This window comes from Furipterus horrens, unplaced genomic scaffold (genome assembly GCF_987537825.1).
Source record: "Furipterus horrens unplaced genomic scaffold, mFurHor1.1.pri manual_scaffold_17, whole genome shotgun sequence".
NCBI classification, from domain to species: domain Eukaryota; kingdom Metazoa; phylum Chordata; class Mammalia; order Chiroptera; family Furipteridae; genus Furipterus; species Furipterus horrens.
The window spans coordinates 16,070,724-16,081,410 of NW_028327187.1; the positions used below are offsets into that span (position 1 = coordinate 16,070,724).

Here is a 10,687-nt window from a genome sequence, read left to right on the forward strand (position 1 = left end):
ATAAGAAGAATAGATAAGAGTTGTTTTTATGGAGGAAAATATAATTTTTGATAGAGGGGTGATAGATTAATAATAGTTGAGACGATGCAACCCAGTAAGTAATATTTACATTGTATGTTAATAAAAATAGAAGAAAAGGATGGAATAATGCATAATATATTAAGAAAGTGGGATTGTATTGTATTGGGTTTATATAGTAATTATATTCTATTATTTAGAGTGATAGGGGGGCTAAACTAGACACACAAAGAAATAAACAACGATTGAAGAGAAAGGATGAGAAAGAGAGGTTATATGCAACACGTTTGAGATATAGTTTGTTTTTCTTTTGGAAGAAAAAAAAACCAACAAATAAAGAAGAAAGAAAGAAAGAAGAAATAAAAAAGACGAAAAAATAAAAAAAATAAAAAACAAATAAAAAAATTAAATCCCAAGAAAAAAGAAGAAAGACAGAAAGAAAAAAAAGAATAAAGAAGAAAGAAAGAGAGGGGAAAAAGTGAAGAAAAAAAAAAGGGGATGTTTTTACTCAGTTTTCTCCTTGGTGTGTCGTCTTCATTTTCTGTGTCCGCAGCTGGTCTAGTGTGGCGGTTCAGAGGTTCTTGTTTCTTGCAGCACTGATGTTCGCCCGGGATTGCCGGCATGGCGCGTTCCCTTGCTGCCCGCTGGAGCCAGCTGAGGTGTCCTTGTGCGCGCGCCCCTGCATGGGCGGGGTGGCCCGAGAGTTGCCCCACGATTGGCGCCTATTGTTGCCCGGCTGGGGTGTTTTCGAGTTCGCTCCGAGGTGCCCCCGAGTGCCCATTTCTGCACGCGCAGGCGGCCTGATAACTTGCCCCGCGATTGGCGCCTATTGTCCTCGGCCTGAGGTGTTTTCACCCTCGCGTGCCCGTGCCCTTAGTCCAGCCGAGCCGAGCTCCGGGAGTTGGTCTCCCGCCTCTTAGGGCGGGGCCCCGGACACTTGTGCTCAGTGGAAGTGAGCGTCTGTGAGTCGCTGCCACCCGCTGTTCCTGTGCTACAGCCGCCCGCCTTCCCTCACCCGTCTGGGTGGGCATGAACAGAGCCTGTGCTAGTGGTCTGCTTTCCGGCCTGGGGCCTGGCACCCACTGGAGCTGTCTAGGGGTATCTGCGCATGGTCCACTGTGTGTTCAGTGGGCCCCCCCTGTGCCCATTGGGGCACTGATCTTATGTCCGTTGGGGAGTGTCCGAGGGACGTCTGGACTCACTGCCCCACACACCTGGGCCAGTGAATGAGAGTACTTCCCTATGCACGCCCCCGGGACCCAAGGGTAGGGTTGGGGAGTGGATGAGTGCGCCTCTGCACCTGTGCTCCTCAAGAATGGCCTACCACCCCCAAACTTTCCTCCCCTCTGCACCGTCCACTATAGAAAAATATAAAGGAGAGTTATGTTTTCACTTGCCTGGGAGCACGCTGTCTCCTTTCCTTCAGCGCCAATGCCACTTGGTCGAGTCCGGTCTCTGCCAGCAGGCAGAGATCCCCTTTCCTCCCGACTCCTCTCCGGGGCAGCCTGTGGTCGCCAAAAAGCCTTTGTGTACTTCCAGCCACAGCTTGGGCAGCCGCCCCATTCAGGAATCCTGTTTTGTCCCCTTTCCCTCCGCTATCCTCACTAAACAGGTTGTTCCCAGATGGATTTTCTCTAATCCAGCAGTGCCATGGCTCGACTCCTGCCAGTGTCCAGCTGCTCACTGAGATGTTCTGTCTGCAATTAGCCCAAACTGCAGACGGGTCTCAGGAGCCTGAAAATGCAGCCTCCCCTCACTCCTCTGCCATCTTCTCTCTCAAATGATATTTTTTGGTAATTTTCTTGTACTGCAATTTTTTTCTTTGGTTTTTGTATCAGGGTTATACTGGGCTTGTAAAATGAGTTGGCAAGCATTTTCTTCTCCACTTTTTTCTGAAAATGATTGTGTAATATTGGTATTAATTTTCCTTTTTGTGTTCAAATTCAACAGTGAAACCATCTGGGCCTATAGTATTATTTATGGGAAAGTTTTAAGCCAATGATTTTATTTACTTAATGCATATATATAGGTTTTCTATGTCATTTATAACAGTTTTGATAATTTGTGTTTCAAGAAATGTTTTTATTTATCTGTTATTAAAATAATTGGCATAAGCTTGTTTACAATATTTATTATGCTTTTAATACATGTAGGTTATGTATTGATAGCTTCCCATTCACTATAGATATTGAGAATTTCTGTTCTCTATATTTTTCTTTATCAGTCTTGCTGGGGGCTATCAATTTTACTTATCTTTTTAAGGAAACAAATTTTGGCTTGTTAATTTTTTTGCTTTTTTTACTTTATTATATTTTTTCTTCTACTTTGGATTCACGTGATCTTATTTAGATTCTTATGGTGAAAAACCTAGATTTTTAAATTTGTTTTTAATATAGGCACTTTAATAAATTTCTCACTAGACATCATTGTAGCTACAACTCATACGTTATTTAGTTTAGTTTAATTAACTAATTAATTTTTATATAAATATAGTTGGTATACAACATTATATTAGATTCAGGTGTATAATATAGTTATTTGACATTTTTTGGGGGGTGGTACCAAATTATGTTATTTGAAGGAATGGTACAAATGAAGGACATAAGTGGATGATTTGGTACAAGGTATAGAAAAGGTAAAGGCAAGTCCAACATGCATGTACTGCTTTAGTGACCAGGGAAGTCACTTCCATGGCTGTGGGAAGGCAGCCTAAGGCTTAGCTCTTTACTGTATCCCAGAGTGTGCTTGTCAAAGAGATACTCTCCCATGCCAGATTAAGCGCCCCCAACCTGAGCAAGTTGGTTACGTGGTCACCCAGTTCTTTGATGGATTTTACCTGTTCATCCAGGTAGTGGGTCTCAATGAAGTCACACAAATGAGGCTTGTTCTTTTCAGTGGCCAGTTTGTGCAAGTCCAATAGTGACTGATTCACACTTTTTTCCAAGTGTAATTCACACTCCATTGCATTCAGCCCATCCTCCCAGTCATCATGGTCTGGTTTCTTGATATCTTGAAGGAAGCTTTGGCCAACTTGTTGGTTCTGCAGCTCCATCAGTTTCTCAGCATGTTCCCTCTCCTCATGAGCTTGGTGAAGAAAATATTTGGCAAAGTTCTTCAAAGCCACATCATCGAGGTCAAAGTAGTAAGACATGGACAGGTAGATGTAGGAAGCATAGAGCTCCAAGTTGATCTGGTGGTTGATGGCTGCCTCCGAGTCCCGGTGGTAGTTCTGGTGCACCTGTGAGGTGGACGTGGACGTCATGATGGGCGCTAAGGACAAGCAGCTTCACGGTGCTGGAGCAGTGGCCTTCAGGCGGTCAGAGGGTGCTATGAAAAGGTGGCAGAAGGATGGATCCGGGTGGCTGGTTGGAATAAGGGTCAAGCGCCAGGGTCCATTCAAGCACTGTTAAAGCAGGAAACCACGACGACTCTGCAAAGACTCGAGATTTGACATTTTGATGCCTTACAATGTAATCACCCCACTAAGTCTAATAATCATATATCACAGTGCAAACTTATCACAATATTATTGACAATATTTCCCTTTACCATTTTCACCCATCCTCTCACCTTGTTCCCCTCTGGCCACCATCAGTTTGTTTCTACAAGTCCTGTTTCATTATGTTTTGTTTGGTCATTTGTTTTGTTTTGTTTTAAGATTTTACATATAAGTGAAACCATACAGTATTTGTCATTCTCTGTCTGACTTATTTCACTTAGCATAATACCTTTTAGGTCCAGCTGTGTTGACACAAATGGCAATATTTCATTCTTTTTTATGGCTGAGTAATATTTCATTGTATATATGTACCATATCTTCTTTATCTATCCACCTACCTACAGACACCCAGGTCACTCCCATATTTTGGTTGTTGTAAATAATACTCCAATAAACATAAGGGTGCACATATCTTTTTTAATTAGTGTTTTTATTTTCTTCAGATAAATACCCAGAAGTGGGATTGCTGGGTCATATTGTAGATTTATTTTTAGATTTTTGAGGAATTTTCTTACTGTTTCTATAGCAGCTGTACTAATTTACAGGTTTTTTTTTTCTATTGATCCAAGGTGTGAGGAGTCCAATGTGGTCAAGTGACAGGCTTAAGTTCCAGTTCAATTGAATTATCATTATGACTCATGGTGGAAGCATTCCTTCCTTTGGAGTCAAGACATGTAGGCCAGTAGAGCATTAGGTCACAGAAACAGAAGCAAACATTTTACTAGTGAGTCACTAGAAATAAAGAGTGAGAGGTGTTACTCTTATTTCCACCTCTCAGTTCCAGGACAACTGAATCCTGGCGATGGGAAAAACCACACTATATATTGGAGAGTATATAGGTTTCTGGAGAACTTATCCCAGTCATTCAAGGTATTGCCACCTCAGTGGTATTATTGTAACTCAGTGTTTAAATGGCCATTCCAATATATTAACAAGCCAGTAATTTCAAAATTATGGGGAGGAAACATGATAAAACCAATGAATTTCTTGACCATTGGCCCATATCTGCACTTAATTGGCTACTAAGTTCCTTGATCAGAAGCAATATTGTATAGAATACCATAACTGCAGATACAGCATTCTGTAAGACTGCATGGTAGTTTTAGGAGAAGTATAGCACGCAAGGAAGGCAAATACACATTCAGAGTTTATTCCAGTGTGAACAAAATTCTGCCTCTTCCATAATGGGAATTGTCCAATGCAACCAACCTACCACTAGGTAGATGGCTAATTATCCTGGGGAATTGTGCCATATTAGAAACTCAGTGTTGGTCTCTGCTGTTGGCAGAATAGTCACTCAGTGATGGTCACTGAAAGCCCATGTTGCTGAGCTTATGTAAACCTCCATCCCTGCCACCATAGTAGTTTTGTTCATGAGTCTATTGGATGATGACAGATATGGCTGGGGAAAGAGACTGACTAGTATCTATAAAGCAGGTCATCCTATCGACTTTATTATTAATCCTCTTTTGGTGAAGTCACACTTTGGTGAGTAATTCACAAGAAACACAAATGTCTTCATGTTTTCCCCATTCTGAAAGACCTATCTATATACCTTTTCCCTAAATTTATTGTCACCAATTTTTCAATCATATTTATTCCAAGTCCCTGACCATCCAGCCAAACAATTGGCCACAGATCATGAATGCATATAAAATAACAGACCAATCCCTTTTTCTTTTAAGGCAAAGTAAACAACCAGGTACACAGCTCAGAATTCACTAGGCAGACCTCCCATCGCCTCTTCCTTTAGGGATGTCCCAGAAGTAGGCCATAGTGCAGCATTTGTCCATTTTCAGGGGCTGTTTACATAAAGGTAGAGTCATTTATAAACCAAGCTCTTCTTCCTTTTTTCTGTCAGATTTATATCAAAGAACTTTCCATAAGTGTAGGCTGGGAGAGAGAAAGTAGTGTAGCAGGAGAGGAGACTATGGGCATTTGGGTCACTTCTTCATGTAACTTACTTGTGCCTTCAGGAATTGCTTGAGCTCCATTTTGTATATAACCCTGCCATTGATAGTGGAGTGCTGCTGTTAACATCTGACTTTATGGAATTATGGGGCAGATAACACTCACTTCATGATGAGCAGCTCAGGTTGTATAGTAACATGGTGGCACACAGTTAAGCATTCAGTTTCTACTAATACCCAGTAGCAGGCCAAGAGCTGTTTCTCAAAAGTGGGGTAGTTTTCCAGAGGATGATAAGGCTTTGCTTAAAATTCTAAGAGCCTGTATTGAGATTCAAGCACCATTAGATCTGTTGGATCCTATGGCACAAGCAGCAGAGTAGTTTACAAAGCAGCTTATACATGTTACAGAAACTTGTTTTGTTCTGGCCCCCATTCAAAACTATACATTTCAAAGTCACTTGGTAAATGGGCTGGAGTAACACATCCAAATGAATATGTTGCCTCCAAAATCCACTAGATATTGTGCCTTTTTTATGGTTGTAGGAAGAACCAGAAGCAACAACTTATCCTTCACGTTAGAAGAGACAACTCAATATGCTTCACACCAATGGATCCCTAGCAATTCCACTGAGATAAAGGGTTTATGAACTTTTATTGGGTATATTTCCCAGTCTATGACACCCAAGAATCTTACCACTAAATTTAAATCAGAATAATGTCATCAATATAGTGAACCAATTTGATATATTGTAGAAGAAAAAGGTGATCAAGATTCCTGAAAGCTAAATTATAAAAAAGCACTGGAGAGTCAATATATCCCTGAGGTAGGACAGTAAAGGTGTATTGCTGACAAACTGTCTCAGGTATGTGTGTGGGGGGTCTTATTGACAGGAATGAAGAAAAAAAATTTGCCAAAACAATAGCTACCTTCCAAGTACCAGGGGGTGTGCTAATTTGGTCAAGCAATGAAATCACATCTGGTATAGAGTCTATAATTAAAGGAACCACGTGGTTTAACTTGTGATCATCTACTGTCATTCTTCAAGATCTATGTATCTTCTGCACAAGCCAGATAGGCCAGTAGAGTGGAGTTGTGGTGGGATGACTACTCTTGCATATTTCAAGTTTTTTCAACTTTAACTATGAAGCACAGAAATATCTCAGTGGAAATTTGGATTTTCATATATAATTTAAATTGTATGTCAATTCAATAGGAGAAATTTGTCTCTGTTTAAAATGATAGTGTCTCAAATATATATCAATTTAGATACAAATGAGACAGGATCCCTACTTTATACCTTACAAAAATGAATTCAAATGGATATCAGGATTGAAGATCAAGAGAAATATGAAAATACTAAAGAGATTTAGGTTTGGGAGTGTTTTTCTAAGAAAAAAAACAAGATAACCTAGGATAACTTAAAGGGATAAGAAACATATTTAGATTTTCTGTTAATTTGTAGTTTCATTAATCTTCTTTATTCTTTAATAATGAAGATGATCATTTTTTCATTTAGTTTAGATTTAGATTTAGATTTAGCTGTATCATATAGATCAATGGAACAGAATAGAGAGCCCAGAAATAAGCCCAGGTTCATATGGTCAACTAATATTTGACAAAGGGGGAAAGAACATCAAATGGAGTGAAAAGAGCCTCTTCAACAAATGGTGTTGGGAGAACTGGACAGGGACATGCAAAAAAAATGAAACTAGACCATCAGCTCACACCACACACCAGAATAAACTCAAAATGGATCAAAGACTTAAATGTAAGCCGTGACACCACAAAAGTCCTAGAGGAAAAAATAGGCAGGAAAATTTCAGATATCCCACGTAGCAACATTTTCACTGATATATCTCCTAAGGCAAGGGAAATAAAGGAAAGAATAAACAAATGGGACTACATCAAACTAAAAAGTTTCTGCTCAGCTAAAGAAAACATCAGCAAGATGCAAAGGAAACCAACCATATGGGAAAATATATTCGCCAATGACATCTCAGACAAGGGATTGATCTTCAAAATATATAAAGAACTCATACGACTCAACACCAAGAAGACAGACAACCCAATTAAAAAATGGGCAAAGGACCTGAACAAACACTTCTCCAAAGAAGACATACAGAGGGCCCATAGACATATGAAAGTATGCTCAACATCACTAGCCATCAGAGAGATGCAAATTAAAACCACAATGAGATACCACCTCACACCAGTCAAAATGGCCATCATCAACAAATCAACAAACAACTTGTGCTGGAGAGGATGCGGAGAAACGGGAACCATGGTGCATTGCTGGTGGGAATGCAGATTGGTGCAGCCACTGTGGAAAACAGTTTGGAATTTCCTTAAAAAACTAAAAATGGAACTGCCCTTTGAACCAGCAATTCCATTGCTAGGATTATATCCAAAAAATCCCGAAACACCAATTCAAAAGAACCTATGCACTCCAATGTTCATAGCAGCACTATTTACAATAGCCAAGTGCTGGAAACAACCTAAATGCCCATCTGTAGATGAGTGGATCAAAAAACTATGGTACATTTACACAATGGAATTCTATGTAGCAGAAAGAAAGAAGGAACTTCTACCATTTGCAACAACATGAATGGAACTAGAGAAAATTATGCTTAGTGAAATAAGCCAGGCAACAAAAGAAAAATACCTTATGCTGTCACCTATTACAGGAAACTAATGAACAACACAAACAAATGAGCAAAATTGAACCAGAGGTATGTAAACAAGAAGTAGACTAATAGTAACAAGGGGGGCGGGGGGGAGGAAAAGAAGGGTGTAAGGGGATGGGTCAAGTTAAAAAAAATACATATATATGAATGATCCACAGACAGGTGCAACTGAGTGGGGACTAAATGTGGGGGAAGGGAGGGACAGGGTGCAGGGAAACAAGAGGGCTAAAAAAGTGAGACAACTGTAATGGAAAAACAAACAAAAATTTTTTAGTGGGGGAAAAATGAAAATATGAAGAATGGAAATGCCAGTTCAGTGAATATTAGGACAAAGATTTTCCTACACGTTGTATATTTTTCTCCCTATTTGATCCCTCCAGAGTTTGGCATTCTAAACAAGTAAGTAATGACATAAGTTCCTTTGCATAGAACTAATAAGACCAGTTGTCAACAGAGGTTCTTTTTTTTTTTTTTTTTTTTTTTTTTTTTTTGACCAAGTCTTTGACTGGAATGTCAAGCCTAAAGGAAACATACTTGGGCTCAGATTGTTACCAGAAAGCCCTGAGGAACTGGGAATGACTTTCAAAGGTAATAAAAGCCCGTGAGATAAAAGGCCTGGTACCATGGTTGGTTGTGCGGTCCACAGCAATCTTTCCAGGGAAGGAACGAAGGTTGTTTTCCTGAAAGATGGCTAGAAGGGACCTTAAGGCACAAGGAAAGACCAGAAAGACTTGGAAAAAACAGATGTGTACAGGCAAGGATGAATGCCAGATATGTGGCTCAGCTTCTGTGCCCTGAAGAACAGACTGAAGGTCACCCCAAATATTCCTTGGGTAAGCTCCAGCAAAGCAGAACTAAAGATCATAAGTGATAATTTGATGCTCTTGTTATGTTTATGAAAACGAACAGGATAAATTAAAAATGGACTTAATGTAGTCCCTTTAAAGACAAGGAGGGTAACCTTAGGGAGAAAAATTATTATTCAAGGAAAATCACAATGATCAGTAGTAGAGTATAAAACAGGGCAACTAACCGTCTTAAAAGTTTCTTCTCCAGATTTAGAGACTTGTTTGCGGGTTATGTTACATAAATTAACACGTGTTTTTTGTTTTCAAAGGACATAAGCCAATGATCGCATTACCTGAGTGATTATCTGTACGCATAAGCCTCACTTAATCCTCCCTGCAGCGCTGCCTCCTGAGACTCAACGGTTTGGCTGAACTAAATGGCTGGGTTGGGGAAGAATGGGGTGGTCTGTGGGCTTCACTTTAAAACGGGTTTCTCTTTTCTATCCTAATGGCTTGGACAGAAAAGGCCCAGAGGTCTGAGAGGGGGGAAAACCTAAACTATTTACCTCAGCCCAAACTAAGTATAATGGGCAAAAGGGTTTTGGACAGGCGAGATGTGCCTAGCACACCTTCTTACAAAGAAGCCTTTTTTTTTTTTTCCCTAATATGGAACATTGAAAAATTAATCCCTGCCTTTTGTCATCTAGTAGTTATGGATTGAATGATGTCTTTTAACCCTTTTCGCCAAATCTGTTGCCCCCAGAACACAACAAGGACACCAGCCTGTTAAACCAAGCACGCCGTTGACCGGAGACAGCCAACTGACCTGGAGTCTGCACGATCCTTCCCCATGTGGGAAGGCCACCCTCCCCTCCACACCCCCACTCTTATTAGGGTTTTCTGGACCCAAGGGTAGGTAGGACGACGACCATGTCCAGCTTGAAGCAGCTAGAGGAGCTTGAGGCCTTCGCCCATTGTCCTTTACAAGATTACAAAGGGTCCTAATATTTGAGAGGGGGGGGATAGTTAATTTTTACGAACCAGGGGTATGGACTTGGGGGGGATTGCTGGGGGAGGGGGGTGCTGGGTGGAGGGGAACAAGGGGGAGAAAATTGGAACTGTTGTAACAATATAATCAATAAAAAACATTAAAAAAAAATATATATAAGGCTGATCATAACTGGAAGCCATTCAGAACCAAATAGATCTGTTAGGAAAATAAGAAATTCAAACTACATTCACTCCAGCAAAAGATCAGTCACGATTATCTTTAATTAATTATTTATGAAGACAGCTGCATTTCCTTTTTAAACTTTGGCAGCAAAATCCTCAAATTTCAAATTGTTTTAAACCAAAAGCAGGAAACATATATTTCATTATCTGCAAAAGACAAAAATCTTTTTTTTTAAAGTATATTTTATTGATTATGTTGTTACAGTAGTTCCAATTTTTCCCCTTTACTCCCCTCCACCCCGTATCTCCCTCCCCCAGCATCCTCCCCCAAGTCCATACCCATGGTTCGTAAAAAATAACTATCCTCCCTCTCAGATATTAAGACCCTTTGTAATCTTGTAAAGGACAATGGGCGAAGGTCTCAAGCTCCTCTAGCTGCTTCAAGCTGGACATGGTCGTCGTCCTACCTACCCTTGGCTCCAGAAATCCCTAATAAGAGTGGCGGTGTGGAGGGGAGGGTGGCCTTCCCACATGGGGAAGGGTTGTGCAGACTCCAGGTCAGTTGGCTGTCTCCGGACAACGGCGTGCTTGGTTTAGCAGGCTGGCGTCCTTGT

At 40.5% G+C, this 10,687-nt stretch overlaps 1 pseudogene; it reads right to left on the reverse strand.

The window, feature by feature from the left end:
• Positions 1–2,684: 2,684 nt before the first annotated feature.
• LOC149990591 (ferritin heavy chain pseudogene) lies at positions 2,685–3,280 on the reverse strand (annotated as a pseudogene).
• Between the last annotated feature and the right edge of the window lie 7,407 nt (positions 3,281–10,687).